The 20,739-nt window shown below is 36.3% G+C and overlaps 1 protein-coding gene across 1 annotated transcript in view; it reads right to left on the reverse strand.

Annotated features, from left to right (window-relative positions):
• LOC132115416 (nuclear receptor subfamily 6 group A member 1-A-like) overlaps nucleotides 1-20,739 on the reverse strand; it is a 78,283-nt gene that overhangs the window by 33,085 nt on the left and 24,459 nt on the right. The gene's annotated exons all lie outside the window — the stretch shown is intronic.

Consider the following 20,739-nt stretch of genomic DNA (forward strand, 5'->3'; position numbering starts at 1 on the left):
AGTTTTTATTCACTGCTGGCCATTTAACATTTACATCATATATTAAATTTTTTGCTATAGCATATATCTTACCGTGAACTTTTTCACCATAATTTTTCATCTTTTTCACCTGTTCATCACATTTTTTTTTTCACTTTAGTGCACCTGACAAGAGTCTCCTTCCATCCAGGTTCTTCTTTGCTTTGTTAACGCCATGCACGCTGTGTTGTGAAGTAATTGGAGATTGAGTTCTCTATCACTTACAGATTTCTATAATTTACAGCTGTTAATGTGATTGTGTGTGATTTGGTCACCATTCACTTTCATTGTACAGGAAGGAGCTGCGTGAACATTTGAAGAAAATGGAAATCTGACAGATGTGAAATGACATAAGGGTGAGTATGTGATGACAGAATTTTACATTTTGAGTAAATGACCAAATAAACAAACAAAAAAAACCATAGGTTTCATGTGTCTACAACATTGTAGCACTTAGTTAAGAAAAAATAAAACTTTGGCTCAATCCCACTAGAGACAGTCCTGCCTCTAGTGATGAAAAATGAGGCAGATCAGATTTGTATTTGAGGGATTGTGCAGAGTTTGTTGTTGAGTGCTAGTCACTGGGGTGTGAATGGAAGTCGTGCTGACGCACTCACTGTAAGTCTGGCATGCTTAATCTCTCATTCCTCACCGTAACATGCAGACTGTGAGGAATGCAGGCCAACCTTCATTCTCAACGACTAGAACATGAAACTATAGCTTATCATGCAGCTTGAATGGATCTTTTCCAGGTAGACATCCTGTCGGTCTGGACCGAGGAGTGTGTGTCACTGGAAGTCGAGAGGCACACCTGCTGTGGTGTAACATCCTGAATTTAGAGCTGTTCTTCACTACAGATGACTCAAATCCATTCTTCATCTCTTATGTCTTATGTGAGCTTTTCGCTGTGAGGTAATACTTGTTCAGCAAAAAGCAGGACAATTAGGGTGGTTGCCAGGTCATTGTTACTCGGTTGCTAAGGAGTTTTTAGTGGTTTTACCACATAGCTAAATGGTTGCAAGAGTGTTTACTGAAGGAGGGACTTGAATATCACAGTCTAAGCCAGTGGTTCTCAGTCAGGGGCCCCAAGAAGACTTCAAATGATCTAAATGAATACAAAATAATACGTTTTATTATTATTGTAATGTATCCCTTACCAACTTTTGTTTGTTTCATCTGAATAACCTTTAAAGGGACCACAATATAAGAGGCAGCCTAATTTGAAAAGTGTTAAAAAAAGAATGTTATATAGACATTGAGAAGTCATGTAAAATAATAGAGGCTTAAAGCATCACGGGCATTTTTATAAAGAATATTGTTTTATTTGACTAGTTATGGCAAGTGCTAAAATATATCACTATAAGAAATTGTGATTATATATATATATATATATAGAGTTATAAATTCATTGGTTAAAAAGACAAGGAACCCTGAAGAACACTTAAATCCTAAAATTTCAGGAATGTCTAAATGTAATTATTTGAATTATTATTTTAAATGTTTTTTTGTTTTGTTTTTTAAGAAAGAAAAAATAATTTATTATAATACATTTGAACTATTTGCAAATACTAGTAATTTTAAATAATAATTGTATTTAAAAAATAATATACAGCAATAATATAATATAATAATACATAATAAAAAAAAATCTAAAATTCACATTCAATTCTGAATTACAGGAATAACGTTAATTCGATATTTTTAATTCCCATTTGAATAAAATTACTAATTTACACAAATATTGGAGAGGATACAGATTAAAATAAGAAACTAGGCCAATATTGTTGTGGACTATGGGGGACCTCAGAGTCAGAAATATTAGATAGGACACATTTTCTTCTGTTTTATCATCAGATGACAATTGTTAGTTAGTCGGTTAGAAAAGATATAACACAACTCTCCTAAACAAACCATCATTGATGTGTGTAGCAGTATAACACTTACCAAGAATAATACTGATGCTTGTGATATAAGCATTATGACACAATTCTTTAAAAGGACGTATGCTTATAGCATATGCAACTCTATTTTATGCTCTATTTGTTTTTTCAATATATTTGTGACATGCACAACAAAGTTGCACCATGAATGCAACTGAAACACAGTCCTATAAATACAGGATCTACTTTCACTCTAGTTTAGCATTTTCAGTTTGTCGTGCATTAGGGTATCATCACAAGTATCTTTCAGGCGGCTCTACACAGCATCTGCTCGATCTGTATGCTGCTGACGTGCTCCGCTGTCCTCGGCGTGTTTCACCAGACGTGTAGTAGCCTGTTGAATGTGATAGCGCTGGTATGCACTCTTCCACACAGGTATTTGTTCTGAATAGGTATGTGTGATCATCCGAGACAAGAGGAGACCGCTGTCTGAATAAATGTTAAGCATATCAATTAGGGAGCATCAACAGAGACACTCTCTAAAACTGGTGGATAGAGAGTAATATTAAGTTAAGTGTAGTTTTAAATTCTATGCTAAATTCAACTTTATTTATATGTGTGAATACATGTTGGGATACAACAATAGCTTTAGAAAGGTAACAGCATCGACAGTTTCATTTTACAAGCCTTGAGCTCAAGGTTGTGAAACAACAAATATCCACTTTTCAATAATCAGTTTTTACATTTTTTTTAACCACACAACAGTATTGTCCAAATAAAATTATAACAGACTAAATGTCACTTCCTAAAAAGATTATTATTATTATTATTATTTTACACACACACACACACACACAGATATATATATATATATATATGGGATAGTTCATTAATTTAACTAATGGGCTGATGCCCAAGCTGGGAAAATAACTTCATCTTTTTAAAAAAATATGTAAATGAAAACAAACAAACAAACAAAAATCATTTAACGGTTTAGCATCAGTATGTTTTTTTTTCTTTTTGTTTTTTAGAAATTAACACTTATTCGATAATGATGTATTATTAATCTGATTTACTGTAGTTTTCATTAAATTAACACCGCCTTAACGAACATACAGTAAGAGACTTCTGAAAAGACAAAAAGCTGTATGTTAATAATGCTATAATATTATGCTGGTTATGAGCAAATTCTTTAACATATCAAATAGTGATACGCAGTGCGGAAATGAAAAATCAAACAAATATAACGAGCGCTTAATCGGAAGACAAACGTCAACAACTATAAACATGACTCACTAAACTGCTATAACAGTCATTAGTTGCACATAACATGTTTGCATTTTGACCCTGGCACTGACCCCATTATTTGTTCCCTAGAGAAATATGAATATACACACAGATTTCATGAGCGAATGCTCATTTAACTTGGCAGGGTGATTAGCACGCCAGGCGGCACGGGAGAGAGGGGATATGTAAACACAGTTGGATCACCACACCCACTTCCCATCACAGTCATCACAGCCCAGCCTCTGGGCCCGGCATGACCCCCTTCCATATATTAATCCCAAGGCTACTGTCCTGTCCACTGGGTGGTCATAGCGTATGACAACGCAGCGCACTGTCGAACCTCATATGCCAGGAATAACTCAGCCTTACAAGGCAGAATGTGGAGTGAAGGGGGGGGGGGGGGGGGGATAAAACAGAATTAGGCCACAGCTGTTTAGGTCTGTAGGCAAAAAATTAGTCTCAATATGTCAAAGAATATTACATCAAATAAAGGGCCGGCCGCATGCTGCCCTGCTCTGCTGTATATATGTACGCAGAACACAGCAGTGCTGTTCTCACACCACTTTGCACATTTGTTTGCACAGCCATAATCTTCTTTAATAAGTGAACCTCTGTTTTTATGCTAATTGGAGGAAAGGAAATGTTGGGAGTAGGGTTTACGGATAGATAAGAAAAGGAGGAGTTAAATTGTATGCTAATGTATTGTGCTACATTACATACTTAGAGATGTTTGCTAAGGCAAAGATATTGGAATAATGCCTTAAATTAATAAACCTAAATTTCAAACATTTTCGTGTTACGGACATAAATGGTACAGTGCATCAAATCACTGGATGTATTTAAGAAACAAAGCACTGCTTTGCATAAGAAAAATCATTCAATTAAAGATTTGAAGAGCAAAGAATAAATTGTGAAACAGAGCTAGCTAATGTAGAATTAGCACCAAATGGAAAACTATACATTAGACCCCTTTTTTCACTTTAGCTGGTAGTGGTAAAAAGTTAGCGATGATTGCTAAGGCAAACATATGGGAACTTCCCGTTATAGTACTAAATGGGAGGAGAGGTGTGCTATTACTTTTCTAAACAATCAAATTTACAATTTTTCCTGGCAGACAATAACCAGGCAAAAATGTATATTAGAAGGAGAGAACTCTGCAACATCAGTCCATAAATCATATTAACTTCACAGTAGACTCCTTTGACTTGGGCCTGCAATTAAGCACCCTCGTAGCAACACTCTAATAACCCTTAAACATCCAATCAGCACGCTAGAACACTTAAAACCACTCCAACCATCATACATCTCAAGTATACTTCAGTTTTGACACACAATCACAAAATTCCTTGTTGCTGCATCTCCAGAAGTTTTTTTGTTGTTCCGTTTTTTAGTTTTTAGGGTTTTTTTTCGGGTTGTGACAGTGTTGCCACCTTGTGGACAAACTAATTAATGCAAAAAGTACACAGAAAAATATAGCTATGCACGTACTGGTATAAAGGTATACTAAACACACAGCAATGCCTTATGACGCAACTTTACTACAGGCAAATACTATTCGCATTAAAAAAAAAACAAGGTTTAAATATAAAGAAAAATAAATGAATGATGTTTTCTGAACAATGTTCGGGAGGAACACGTTTAGATAATTAACCTGATTAACACAAGAGGAGCACCATCAACCCAATTAACAAGCTAAGAGGTGTGTATATATACACAGGAGACTTACTTCTGTTCCTTGACAGTTTTCCCAGCATCCCTCCTCCACCTCTTCTCCACCCCTAAAAACTATTTATGTTCTATACTGTAGGGGGTACTCTGGGTTCGGTCCAAAATTACGAGCTCGGAGCCCTCCCCTCGGACAGCATGCCAAATACGCATAACCTTTACTCTGTTTATTTTATGTAAGTGTGAACTCGTGAAATAAGAGTTTAAAGAACTAATTGTAAATCAGTGCTAGCTAATGGCTAAATTAGTGCCAACTAGAAAACTATACATTTTGACCCATCAACACACTAACAAACACTCCGACAATCTCATTTACATGAAAAACAATGTGCTAAAAACAGAAAAGTTATGCGTAAAGAATGACAATGTCTAAAACAACAAAATACGCTGTATGATGCATGCCAGGCCGGTAGCTTGCGATGTCACTTTGTAAAGAAGCCCTACGCGTCTGCACATATACGCATTCCTACAGACTGAACACGTAATTCGTATGCACGAGACGTCACGATTTTCACAAATTTGTTTTTGTAGCATACATGGAGACAATCACGTTATAGTTTTCAAGAACTTGCACTTTGAAACCCGTTTTCAAAAGTCTCGAATTTTAAGCCCCCAAAACTCTGTTGTCATCTAAATGAACAGCCAAAGTGCATAAAGTCTTCAATCTTCAGTCGAAAACAGAAACAGCTTTTATACTTCAAATTCGATGTGAACGTTAGCGCATTCATGAAAAAAAAAAAAGAAACAAAAAAAAAAAAAAACTTTTTTAAGGACTAAAGAGTAAAGAGCATATTGTGAAACTCTGCTTGTTTTTAGCTTTATTCTTTTCACTTTTGAGTGGTACAAAGTTACATCTGTTAAAGCTACAGTACATGATTTCTGTTGTACAATATGTTTTCTTAAGTCAGTCAGTGCTCATGTATAATGTCAACATCAGTTAGAATGACTAAGAGGAACTATCATGATATATAACCTTTAGAGGCTTATCACACAAACTGACATGACTGCGGCAAAACAAGTTTTTGTTGTCTGAACAAGAAAAGGCTGCAGGACTTATGGGGCCTTTTAGAAGGAACAGGTCACCTTAAAAAAAAAAAAAAAAAAAAAAAAAAAAACATCTGTCACTATTTATTCACCCTCATGTTGTTCTGAACCCCTTTTCTGTGGAATGTTTTTAAGAATGTAAACACTGCTTTGTACTTTTGATTACTTTGTTGTAGGAACAAGCAAAAATATAATTTCATTCACTGATAATATTTCCATGGCGCCAAAACTAACAAATGTCATTCATGCTATTAATATTTTATAATATATTTTTTTTTTTCCAAAATATTTTAACAGTAAAATTCCTAATAGTAATTCCAATTTGAACTCTTGGTGTCTGGCAACCTGACACATGAAACCTTGTGTAGTAGAAGTGTGTAGAAAAGTCTGCAATAATATTTTGCCTCCTTTTTTTTTGATGAAAATGTTAAAAAAAAGTATAGTTTTTATTTTTAATATTACATTTTAGTCTTGTCTTTTCTTGTCAACAATACTGCATTTTGATAAAGGACAATATTAGTCAACAAACAGTTTTCATCATCCTTTTCACTAACGTCCATAGAATTGGAAGCCAATGGGTACCACCCACTGTTTGCTGACCAACATTCTTCAAAATATCTTCTTTTGTGTTCAAAAGAAGAAAAAAATTAATACAGGTTTGGAACAACTTGAGGGTGAGTAAGTGACAGATTTCTAATTCTTGGGTGAACTATCCCTTTAAGTCAAGAGAAGAAATACTAAAAAAAATTTAGCCAAGCATGAATTTATGAAAAACTGTCAGTGGGAGGTTGTGTACAGGCCTCACACCTTTGAGCTAAAATGTGAGCACAAGATGAGGTCATGTTAGCAGTAAAAGGATGATAATCCAATGGTAAACTGAAAGTACTTATCTCTTCATGACACACCATTTTAGAAGTTCTCAAGGCAGGAGCATCCCGCACTCACTGACAGAACTGGGTAACCCAGTAACACAGTCTCTCATCCTTACTCAGATCTTTCTCATGCAAGAAAGCGAGAGAGGAAAAGACACGAAAGAGAATAAGGACGCGAGACCCCAGACTTCAACTCTTCATACTCTCTTTCTATTCAGTGAGTTGGGCTTTCCCAAACCAGATAAATAATTTAGACACTGCAAGATGTGGGAAAGAAAGAGCCAGTGTCTCTCGTCTAACATTGGGGCTGTGCTATCATGCTTAAGACGATTCGATGTACGCTGGTTCAGATAGCAATCTCGACTTAATCACGCAGCCGCTGCTTCATTAACACTTCAAAGAGATGCAGAAAAAAGGAAACGGAGGCCTTTATTCATTGGCCTCATTTTCTGGAGTCAGTAATGAATCACTAAGGAATTGGATTGAAGGAGAAAGCAGTGAGAATGCATCAATAAGGGAACGTGTGTGCTAAATCCATATGTTTACAGGATAACCAGCACACCACTGCAATGCTCTGACACTCAATGTCTGACTGCATAAAGTTACTATATGCAACACACTTCAATGTAATGCAGTTAAAGAGTTTATGGTTAATTAATTCGACAGAAGCTCATTTGTAAGGTTGGATCAGATGAAACTGACATATCAAAAGCGATTATAATCTGGGAGCAAGACATTATACATATGACCAGTTGAGCTGGTTTTTCAGCATCATTACTCCAGTCTTCAGTATCAAAAGATCTTTCTTAAATGATTCTAATATGCTGATTTGATGCTCAGGAAACATTTCTTATTATTATTATCTATGTTGAAACAGTTCGCTGTTTACTATTTTTGAGGAAACCATGAATTAGAAATAGCAATTATTTAAGATAGCATTTTCTGGAAACAATGTAAAAGCTTTGCTCCTTGCTAAATAAAAGTATCAATTTATTTAAAACAATGTCTTTGTAATATAAATAATAATATAAATAATATAAATAAAATCGAGGTTCCAATGCGGCAGTTACAAATGAACATAAACACGACTAATTCTTGGATAATTTAGAAAGCAGGAACAGTGAGTATTTTAACATTTATGGATTAGCCAATGAATATGATGCAGTTTCAAGTCTTCCTTTCTCTCTGGAGTGTTACAAGCTGTTCGTGAATAGATAAGATCCCTAAAGTTGCAAAGACTAAAGTCTCAAACCCAAAGAGATGTTCTTTATAAAAGTTAAGACTCATCCACGCCCCCCTAAAATGCCTCACGTCTACGTCACAATGTGAGGAGACTTGCATAACACCGAAAGAAGGCGTAACTTTATTGTTGCTGCCACCGCCGCCACCATGATGTGGAGATGCTGTGTGTTTCGTTGCTAAAGTGAAAATACTTTGTTCGGTCTTCCAAAAGAGGACACAACTAGAAATCAGTGGTTAAGTTGTATTTACAACACTGTTCCAGAACAGTTCAACCCAAATATTCAGATGTGTGCAGCACATTTTATGCAGGACTTCCACTTCAGAATGATGAGCTTTATAAGAATCAACACGTATCAGGAAGACGGGGCATAGAGGAGGAACAATAATGTCATTATGTGGAAAATAATGTGTTTTTATTATCTTAAACCACATAAACACATTGCATTACACAAAATAATGTTCTTTTTAGCAACATCATATGAACCCCTTTAAAATGTATTTTAAATAAAGTGAGAGAGAAAAGGGGGAAGTGGAAATGTGCCACAAATGCTGCCGAGTGAGCGAAGCTCGTACTGAACCCAGAATATTCCATCATAAGATCAAGTATCTCTTCTGAATGACCACAATAATGTTTTTTGGGATAGAGCTGAACACAGATAAGTGAAAATAAAGTGAGACAGTGAGTCAAACCAAGAAAAGGAAAGAGAATGCATGTCTCAAAGGTGGACAAGCCCAGACAGACACTCTGTGTTTTTGTTTTGTCTAGCACTAACCCCTCATACACACAAAACAAAAGGCACTGAAGATCATGTCTTTGTTGTCACTCTATGACCCGACCCAACGGAGGGGTGTCTGGGATTTCCTTGCCCTCGTTCACCTCTCATGAGGGTCCATTTCACAGGAAACCCTATTAAGACGCCCAACACCCACACGCTTGACCCCAAGCACTTAGTTCAAAGAACTCCGACACAAGACGACAGGGTGGAAGATCAAAGCCCTGTGTTACGCCGGGGCGGTTCTGCAATCTGTTCCTCTCAGCTCCCTCTTTTCAACACTCCAGAGTTTGTTTGTAGGTTTGAAAATGTCAAAACATTCATTAACTCCCTTACTCTATATCCATTCTCTCAGGTTTAGGACATGCCTTGTAACGAAACGCAGCGGCAGATAATGATGTCGCAAGAAAAGGATGCAGATGTTCACATGCTTTCCTGCACAGGAAACAAGGGGGTCAAACATCTGCACAGTACGGAATGCCTTGAGACTGCGTTTGTTCCACAACCATGATGGTAAATGTAATTCAGGACATTATAAAACAGTCGTTTCCCTTGAAAAATGACATGACGCTCTTATATGTATATATATATATATATACATATAAGACCAACAGACCAACAGTTTGGACACACCTTCTCATTCAAAGAGTTTTCTTTATTTTCATGACTATGAAAATTGTAGATTCACACTGAGGGCATCAAAACTATGAATTAACACATGTGGAATTATATATGGAATTATATACATAACAAAAAAGTGTGAAACAACTGAAAATATGTCATATTCTAGGTTCTTCAAAGTAGCCACCTTTTGCTTTGATTACTGCTTTGCACACTCTTGGCATTCTCTTGATGAGCTTCAAGAGGTAGTCACCTGAAATGGTCTTCCAACAGTCTTGAAGGAGTTCCCTGAGAGATGCTTAGCACTTGTTGGCCCTTTTGCCTTCTGTCTGCGGTCCAGCTCACCCCTAAACCATCTCGACTGGGTTCAGGTCCGGTGACTGTGGAGGCCAGGTCATCTGGTGCAGCACCCCATCACTCTCCTTCTTGGTCAAATAGCCCTTGATGCCTTCAGTGTGACTCTACAATTTTCATAATCATGAAAATAAAGAAAACTCTTTGAATGAGAAGGTGTGTCCAAACTTTTGGTCTGTACTGTATATATATATATTTATGTATGTATTTATGTATATATGTATATGTATATGTATATGTAAATATATATATATTATATACACACACACACAAACACGCACACACACGTGTAACTTTGAAAAGTTTAAGTTAAGTTCTAAAATCACAATAAACAATAACTAATGAAAATGGCTTATTAAATAAATTTAAAATTAAAACGGAAAGAAATGTGTTTGGTTTTTAAAATAGTATTTAATGACAGTCATGACATTTTTGCGTTCCTAAATCAAAACATTTGGCAAAAACGTGGTGACATGAAATCAACATTAATACAGAGATGACATTTTTCAAAACACAGTACATAATACATAAAAATAATATGGGTGTGAAAAAAATATATGGGTGTAAAAAAGAAAAAGAAAAAAAGAACCTATACAAAATAAACAAAATAAATAAAAATCACTTGCATACTAAGGTTTTTTTGTTTTTAGCATTAAAAGCATTCTGAATCCTAGCAATCTATTTCACACATGCGCAGCTATGGTTGCTGAGTGTGCAAAGCAAGAAAAATCTACTTCAACGGATATGCTACAGAATTGTTTGATAAAAGAAGCCCATTTTTTTCCAGGAACTAAAAAAAAAACTAAAAAGGAAGAGAAGTTTATAGTAATTCCTCAGACTATTTCCCTTCCAAAGCTGCTGGGAGATTCACATCCATATAGCGTCTACACGCTCATGTATCCCCCACCTCCATGTTACATAAAAGGCCTATTTAAGCTTCAAAAAAGAGAGAGACACAGAACACTGCCACTACTGGCACCCTGGCTCCATGACCTAGTTTCCCACTTATTCAAAGGAAGAGAGAGAGAGAGAGAGAGAGAGAGAGAGAGAGAGAGAGAGAGAGAGAGAGAGAGAGAGAGGAGAGCGGGGGGTTCACTGGATAAGTAGGAGGGGGTCATGGTTCACTGTGGGCTGCCTCCGAAACGACAGACAACAAGCACTCACAAGTCATTTCACTGGAACAGGTGATGAGCTCAAGTCAGCAGATTAAAAACACTCCCAGGGCCTGAATATGTTTTCTAACATTGAGTGTGTTTGGTGTAACACAATTTGATGTGTTCCCAAACATAGTGTGCTGCACTATAGGCAGCTGATTCATAAAAAAAAAAAAAAATCTAAATCTGTAGGATAATGTCTACATTTCACTGATTTTTATTCATATTTAAAAATGAAACCAACTAATAGCAACATTTCAAATGTTAGAAAAATAGCTAAACTTAAGGTTGACTTTTTTCCATCACTGAATAACAATGACTACATTTGACTATTAAGTTTAAGTGCAAAAGAGAAACACAGGCATTTTCCTGTTGTTATCATGATGTAATGAGGTTACAGTGATCATTTGCTGAGTAATGAGTCTGACATTTCAGCACTTCAGCACACTTGCGCTTTTGTGTTAAGTGCATTTTTGAGAAGTGCACGTATAAAAGGAACAAACGTTTGTAACCTTGCACAAAGAAATCCATCTTATATAAAAGCCATCAGGAAAAAAAAACAATTCATTTTTTATTGAGCGAATGCATTTATTTTTCCAATCGACTGATTGAAAGCCGAACTCTGAAATAACTTGTATCCATTAAGCAGGCAATAATATAAAGTAATAATAAATAAGTAAATGAAAGTACTGGAGCAGCGGCCAAATCAGTCAGCAGGACACCGGGATTTTTCCTGACATTCCCACAGCGCTCAACATGAAAAACAACGGCATTAGAACTACGGGATTCATTTTCTAAACAGCATTTAGAAAATGTATAATTCATAACAAAGTCAGTCTGCAATTTAAGTTATTGCTTCAGACGGGATTGGGATCTCTGTAGTGTTACTATGTGGCTGTGTCTACTGTCAGAAGATCATGTGCTCTGGATACGTGCAGCATGAAAAGAGTGGAAAAAGACATCACATATATGATTAATTGTCTCATTAAAATAATTACATATTTCATACTAAATGTATGTAATTAAAGGAAGGACTGCAAAAATCTATCATTTTTGAGGATCACATCTGAGCATGCTGTGGTCTGCCGCTCTTTATTACTGATTGAAATGTACTTTTATATGCCAGTATATGCAGTACTGGGACCATCAACTGTTATTTTACCTAGAAAGCAAGCAAAAAAAAAAAAAACTTTTAAATCTATAATGAATGCGTACTAAGGAGCAAAACACTGTACAAAATACATTCCTAACTGGATGAGATTAAAGCCGGCAAGGAATAAAATTTATTTTGTATTTTTCTTTTTCTTTTTTGAGTTTGCCAAATTTTCTCGACTCATATTGTATGTCATATTCATTTTTGAGTATAATGCATACGTCTCAAAATGTAATCAAGATTAAATTATTTTTCTTTTTTCGATAATTGGTTACACCTGGATGTATTTCACAATACAGAAAAACTACTTCAGTTTCATTGTGACTTTAAATTACTTTGGCCCTGTTACCAAATGGTATTAAGATGCACTTTCAGTGATCCAGTCACAAGTGGTCAGCTGAGACGCATTAGCGTTTACACCTGGTCTTAACATATTTTAAATACATTTCCTGTGTGCCTCTTGTGATGAATGTAGTGTATCAATAGGTTTAAATTAAGCCATTCCACTGCGTATGATCAAGCAGGAAAGGAAGGGAATGGAAATGATGCAAATGGTAAAGGTGATGCACACCATAACAAAGTTTGACTCGATTGTTTTGGTGCACTTTTTAAAAACACGTCCCATACTGCTCACATTTAGGGTCAGTGGGTGGCAAACATAGGTTTTTTAGTGCCAGTTCAAACTCATTAGACTATATGATTGTCTTCACTAAGAAAGCAATTCGTTTGAATTTGCGTCATTTCTCAAGTGGACAAGCTCAAAATGTTTTAGACCCCATCTGAACCTGTATTTAGACAGCCATCGGTACAGATTGCAAAGACCGCTGAAACCAGACGAGTCCTCTGCACAGACCCGTATAGCCAACTTTAACTCCCCCACCAAATGTAATGTATCCCGATCTTCAAGCAGAAGGAAAGGGATTAAATATTCTGAAAGATCTGACTTGTGTGATGGAGCCTGGAATTAAACCACACCATAAGAAGAACTGGCCCGCGACTGAGTCTGGTTTCTCCCAAGGTTTTTTTTCTTCATTTCTGTCACCAATGGAGTTTAGCTTCTTTGCCACTTGCAAACAAGAACAGAAAAATCGCTCAGTGTCCACGAGTCAGAGCAAACATTATATTTAGTTTTAGACACTTCCCCAAAAAATGTGATTGATTTCCATTTTAGACTTTTAGATTTGTGTGTGTGCTCTTTTTGAAACTTGCACAATTTAGACCTTATTGCAGCATGTGCTGGTTTGGGCTGGTACGGCCTCATCGAGCTAAAAGTAATAGTTTAAAACTGTTTGAAATGAGTCTGTCACTCGGGAGACAGCTGCAGGATGCGGTTATGGGGCCCCAAGTTCCCAAATGTGTGTGTGAGTGTGTGTGTGTGTTGGGGGTGGGGGAACATGTCAGGGATCATGAAGTTTCTGAGCAGAACACACAAGTACTGAAGGATCTAAACATACTGATGACAAATGCATGTTTACCAGTGCAAAGACTTGACCAACAAGTCTTTCGATGAACTGTTCAAAATCACACAGTTAGGCATACCCATATGATCGCTTGACTAAAAGTGGGCTGCAAAATAAGCCTAACACAACTTCAATGTCATTAAAATGTTATAAACTAAGCAGACAGTAAGTGTGTTAAATGTGATGGGCTGTAGTTACTTTGTGTATGTTGTGTTAGGCCACAAAAACTGGTAAAAAAAAAATAAAATAAAAGGAGACTCTTCTGTATTTCCTTGTCAAAGTAAGATTCAGAAATGCAACTAATAAGGCTCTTACATTGCATCTCAACCTATAACCACAGAATAAAGAAACCCAAGATTGGTCAATAAAGAAACAATTCAGTTTTTCACTCTAGAATATTACGACACTGAGTGTCAAGTAGGACCGCACACAATCTCAGCCTGCTGGATTTCTGCAGATCACCAGTGCCTGTTCGACTGTAAGCTTTATTTATCATTACTGCATTGTGACCTAGATTAAATGTCTTTCAAATACCTCTCACTGCTACAGAATTTCTCTGATTTTCCATTGGCCCTGAATGCATAACAACTTAACTAAGAAATGTATACTTCTCAGCAGGTACATATTAAATTGATCAAAAGTGACAGTAAAGACATTTTTGATATAAGATTTCTATTTTATAAGCTCTTTTGAACTTTTATTCAAATTAATTTCAAATTTCAAATCATTATTTAATTATTCAAATAATCCTGGAAAATGTATCATGGTTTACACAAAAATATTAACTATTTTCAACACTGATAATAAGAAATGTTTCTTGAGCATCAAATCATATATTAAAATGATTTCTGAAGGATCATGTGACACTGAAGACTGGAGTAATGATGCTGAAAATTCAGCTTTGCATTACAGGAATAAATTATGTTTTTATATTTATTTAAATAGAAAATGGTTATTTTAAATTATAATAATATTTCAAAATTTTGTGTTTTTTTTTTATCAAATAAGCGATAAGAGATATTTAATATTTTCCTTTGTATAATGTTTGTTTGCAAAACAATCTGACACCCATTCCTTTGACTTCTCAAACATTTTCTCCAGTCCGTTGCCAGGACCTGGAAACCTTCCTGGAGCAATCATCTTGACAAAGTGGAGTTTAGCTGCCAGTAATAACGGAAGATGATAATTTTGGCAGTCTGATTTATGACACTTCACTACTGCAACAAAAAGAGTCTTAAAATCAATATTTAGACAAGGTTTATGTGATCTTGTCATGTTTACAGCTTCAACCACAAGACCAAATCTGTCTAACTTTACAAGATCTAGATGATCAGTGAATAAAGTCACTATTGCCAATATAGGATGGAATAGTCCATCTGTCTTCAGTGGTTCAAGTGTAATGTTGTTAAGCGACCAGAATACTTTTTGTACACGGATAAAACAAAAATAACAACTTTATTAAACAATTTGTCTCCTCTGTGTCTCTCCGCATCACCGTAGCATCATTTTGTAGAATATCAAGTAGCAAGCAGTGTACACTCTTCTGTGTCAGCCGTGACACAAGGATACGTTTTCTACGTGTATTTATAGTTTGATTTGAACTAAAACAGTGCATCCGACTGTTGCGGCTGACACAGAGGAGCGAACACTGCTTGTGCTCAGTGGATATTCTCCAAAATGGCACTACGATGATGCGGAGAGACACAGAGAGACAAATTGTTGAATAAAGTCATTATTTTTGTTTTATTCGCATACAAAAATGCTTCATAACGTTACAGTTGAACCACTGATGGCAGATGGACTATTCTTACAATATCTTTAATACTTTACTGGACCTTGATACTGTTATTTATTTGGCAGTCTATGGGACAGTCACAAGCCTCCCGGTTTTCATCAAAAATATCTTAAATTGTGTTCCGCTTTTACGGGTTTGGAACGACATGAGGGTAAGTGATTGACAAAATTTTCATTTTGGGTGGAGTATCACTTTAAGGTGTCTTTCTTCAAAAAGTCACATAACATTTTGTTTTTCATGACTATTTTTGATGTCATTTTTTATTTATCAAAAGATGAAAAATAAGTGATTTAGTTTTTTCATAAGATTCCTTTAAAAGTAGATAATTCTTACAGATAGAGACAAACAAGCTCTGTGTTAAATTTGGAGTAATTGTTAGGATATATGTTTCTTTGTGTTGATGGGAACAACAGAGAACAATCTGTGTTTGCGTTACGTGCCTCTCTGCTCACGTCACATTCCACTGAAATCGTCCCATTGTCTACCCATGTAATAACAAAAAAAAACGTCAAAGATTCACAGATGTGTATGACTCTATAACACTATCAACTACTCGAGATCATAACATTTCAACAAATGTTTTATTCTTTCCCTGAAATCACTCTAGTTTGTAAGTTTTATGTCTACTTTCAGCATTCCAACAAATCACAGTTGTTGCTTTTGTTTTTTTCTTCCTCCCTCAAAATTTAATAGAAACCTTACTTTACCAAAAAGTTCAGGAATCTCAATTTACAAGCTCATTTTAAACCAGCTTTATCTCGCCTGAATTTTTAACATATTATTTCGCAAATTATTTCAAATACTGCAATCCAGTTTAAAATTCTCTGATATGCAACAAATTAATAAATACATTTATGAATTCAGAGCCATTTAGTCTACTGTTTGTAATGCCCCGTCTGGTTTCATAATCAATATGATCCTCAAAACTGCCGTGTTTAAAAGTAAAAAACAAACTCTTTAAATACATTTCAAAATTAATCTCAGACATTTAAACGCTAACAGAATATCATGTGTAACAGAATTTTTACAAGTGAATACACAACTGTTATGTGCTATAGTATATTGTCAAAGCCGAACAAATTGTAATCACTGCTTTTTAATATTTAATTGAATGCTTTTTTTTCAACAAGTAAGCATTAAAATTGATCAAAAGTGACAAAGGCATTGAGAATGTTACAAAAGATAATTTCTATTTCAAATAAACATTTGAATATAATAATGTTTTGATATAAATGTAGATGTTTGTTTTTTAATTGTGTGCATTTCCAGAGTTGCAAACACTACTAATAAATCACTGGACATACTGTTAAACATACAGCCAAAGCAGCTGATCTTACTCCATGACTCTCATCCAATAATGGCATAATAAAATTTCAATCATATACACCCCTTTAGTTATGACACGTGGCTTGCCAAGTCTCCAGTCGAATGTGCTGACACTGTAATAATAAGCAGGCCTGTGAATCTCTGCTTGGTGACAGAGTCGAGTAAAAATGCTCTCTAAGCAGAGGGTTTTCCCTGAAATAATCCAGCTCACTGCAGGCAGGGTTCAGCACTCGACATGTGGCTCTCATTCCCGCCCAAGCCGCCACCACCACTGCTGCCAGAATCTAAAACCCAAGCCATAAGTGAGCAGAAAGAGCCGGTTAAAGCACATCTAGGCCGGCTGGGGGAGACAAGTTCTGTAGTATGATTTTCACAGATGAAATTGTCTGAAATGAGCAAGTACAAGGTCAAACAACAAGAGTCCAAACACTCCAGACATGATAACCTTTCAAAGCTTCAAAGGCCACAGGCCCACATATACATAGCTTGTCCCCATCCATATATGAAAGCTTGGAATGACTTGTGTTTTCCATAGAGCCTCTTAAACATTAGCCCTTACTGAGTTGGGCGGCACAGGAAGAGGTCAATCACTTTAAGAGCGTATGTTAGGTTCAATGGGATCATTTGGGGGGAATACGAGTCCTGGCCCCCTTCCCACATTTTTACTCTTGACTAAATCGGAGTTAACTTAAAATATAGATATATACTAAAACTAAAAATGGCTTTGTTTGTGTATGTAAAAGTTAGCAGTTTTGGGATTTGTTTGGTTGAGCAGCGCTCCTATTGAAGGGGAATGGAATGGGAATTTGACTGACGGGAATTCTGCAAAGATTTAACCAGAGAAAGTGGTCAGTGTTATTGTTTTTCCACCTTGGGTTTCAGATGAAGAGATGTTAACAAACCCACTTTACTTTTAATTTGCTACTTTGCTTTTAGCAAGGATTTAATTTGATATGAGCCTTAAAACCAGATTGCTTGTTTAATTTTTTATCTTTTTTCCCTCACATCAGAAAATACCGTCAACAGCCAGAACAGCTATGTCCAGTTACACAATCACATCATGGGCCCTATCATACACCCGGCGCAATACGACACAAGGCGCAGACCAAGTGTGTTTGCTAATTTCAGTCCGGCGCCATTCGCATTTTCCCGTCCAGTGCCACGTTGTTTAATTAGCAAATGCATTTGTGCCCATTTGTGCAGCCATGGGCCTGCTGGTCTAAAAAAGAGGTGTGTTCAGGCACATTGCTATTTTAAGGAGCTGAAAATAGACTGCGCCATTGACCAACTCAAACCTGGTCTAAAGTCAATGGCGCAATAATTTTTGGTTATTTAAAGAGCGCATTGATAGAAAATGTGCCTCAGGGCGGGTCCACAGTGCGCGTTGACTTTGCTTATTGCACACAGGGATGTGCATCACACAAACATGCCAAATATTAAAAACAAAAGGATTACAGTGTAAAAGAATATTATTGTGTAGGCTACATAAATATAATAATGGAATGATGGATAGTCATTGCGTGTATTAGAATTAGGCTACCTATTTGCAATTCAGCCTATTACTACTTATAATGATGAATGAAATTGACGAATTAATTGAACAATCGTGCAAATACACAAACATATATATTAACTGACTTATCGCACAAAGCTATTTGAAAGCCTGCATCCAATGCAGATGACTGAAAGATTGACTGGCCACTTAACAGGTAATTTCAGCAAAACATCACTTGTTGAACTGAGTTTAATCACCGTATAAATATCGATCCGCCATGGCGCAAGAGCATCTCTCTCTCAAAGGGAATGAGACATGACACTCTGATTGGTTTATTGAACGTTATGCCCATTACTTATTAAGAGAACAGGGACAACCCATTCCAAAAATGCGCCCTGGCGCATGGATCTTTTGTCCGTCGTTAAAATAGCAAAAGTGGATTTGGACATGCCCTGAGTGCACCTGCGCCGTGCGCTTTACACTTTGCATTTAGATCGTTAAAATAGGGCCCCATGTGTTGAATCACATTTGCTTTTTAGTTGCACATCAAGGAATTTATTTGGTTAACACGTTTCCAATGTATTTTATGTGCTTTTATGTATTTTATTTCTTCTTATTGGATAAAAACTATCCAACTCAATTGAATGGGTTGTTTATTGTGCATTTTTAGAATTTATATGCATCTTGGTATTTCCTTCCAGTTCCTTTTTTTTTCATGCAATATCCCAAAATTTACATAAAAATTTGGGATGGAAACATAGGTAACATTTAGAAAAGAAAAAAAAAACGTTATAAAATATCTGATATAAATCAGACAAATTATGTATATTGTAAAACATGTTTTGTTTTTGTTTTTTAAGTTGCATAATGGATTATGTTATATAAGTAATTACTTTTTTTCAGACATAGAAATCACTTCTTCAAAATTTCATGTTTAATTCAGTGTGTTACTTGCCACTTATTTGTAATTAATTGTGAAAATTAGTAATAATTTCTGTGTGAAAATCATTTCTTCACCAAATTTTGGTGTATTAAAGGGGTCATATGATACGATAAAATTTTTTCCTTTCTCTTTGGAGTGTTACAAGCTCTTGGTGTATAAAGAAGATCTGTAAAGTTGCAAAGACTAAAGTCTGAAACCCAAAGAGATATCAAATACTATAGAATACCCAAGACATTGAATGGGAAAAATGCAACATTCAATGTGGCCGCTCAATTGCAGGAAACCCTGCCTTCTGATTGAAAGAGCCAATCACTAATCGTTAAAGTCAGCGCATCACTGCAACTGCCATTAGAATCGTCCTGGTTGCTATAGAAACAGTCAGCACTCTGAGACGTGCTCTTAGGACTGTGCATGCGCACTGGGTGATCTATCCTGAGAAATAAGCTTTTCATAACGTTATTTGAGAAAAAGTAACAACATCTATGACACAGTTGGTTATCAGATTTCTTATGTGATTTCAAATATAAAATTTAATCCTAAACTTAGTGAACAGTTTTGGAGAATTTAATGTTTCCCCATTCAAAGAGATAAGAGCTGCACTTGGATGCCCAAGAGGCATTTTAAAGATGGCCACCGAGTGACATGACTTGTCTTAAAGAGACTTTGGAGATATTCTTTATAAAAGTTAAGAGTCAACCACTCCTGCCTAAAACGGCTCATTCAAACACCCCCACATGTCTATGTCACTGTGTGGGAATAACACCGTCCAAATGTTTACACAAAGAAAGAAGGTGTAACTTTTATTTTGGCTGTAGTATTGTTGTTACCGCGCCACCATGTTGTGGAGATGCGGTGTGTTTCATTGTGAAAGCGAAACTACTTTGTTTGGCCTTCCAAAGGAGGACCATTTTCGCTTCGTCATCCCTAGAGCTGATCTGTGCTGGTCGCTGAGGAAATACATCAACTTTGCGCTGTGGATCGCCAGATCGGCTTTCACCGTGGATGAAGCGGAGTCCAGCCCTGGCTCGTCACATGTGGTTGCCGCAAGTTCCTTCGTCGAATCCGCCAGCTGAGCCATTCTCAAGCCGGCCTCCGCTCCCTCAGCCCACCGTGTGTGACGCTGTGTTTCTTTGTTTAACCGAAACTACTTTGTTTGGTCTTCCAAAAGAGGTCACAACTAAAAATCAGTGGTTAAGTTGTATTTACAACACTGGTCCAGAATAGTTAGACCCAAACATTCAGATCTGTGCAGCACATTTTATGGAGGACTGTTTTCTGATCTGCCGGCTGTTCTGACTCACAGATTTTAAGTTTATTTTTTATATTTAAAGGATTTGCCACTGATGATCCAAACGCGAGTTTTGAGCAGTGTAATGTAGCGCTTGTTGTTTGTCATTTCTCCGATCACAAATGCAGACATGGTTTTATGTTTACACAGCGTGATGCAACGCAATGCATAAAAAGACAGTATAAGTCATTATAATCAGTAATTATGTGCCCACTGGATGCAACAAATGCCTCATTTGTAATGGGTTTTATTGATTTTGTCTGGTTGTGCCAGAAGACAGCATCACAGTATAGTGAAGCGCGTAACATT

This window comes from Carassius carassius, chromosome 34 (genome assembly GCF_963082965.1).
Source record: "Carassius carassius chromosome 34, fCarCar2.1, whole genome shotgun sequence".
Classification (NCBI taxonomy): domain Eukaryota; kingdom Metazoa; phylum Chordata; class Actinopteri; order Cypriniformes; family Cyprinidae; genus Carassius; species Carassius carassius.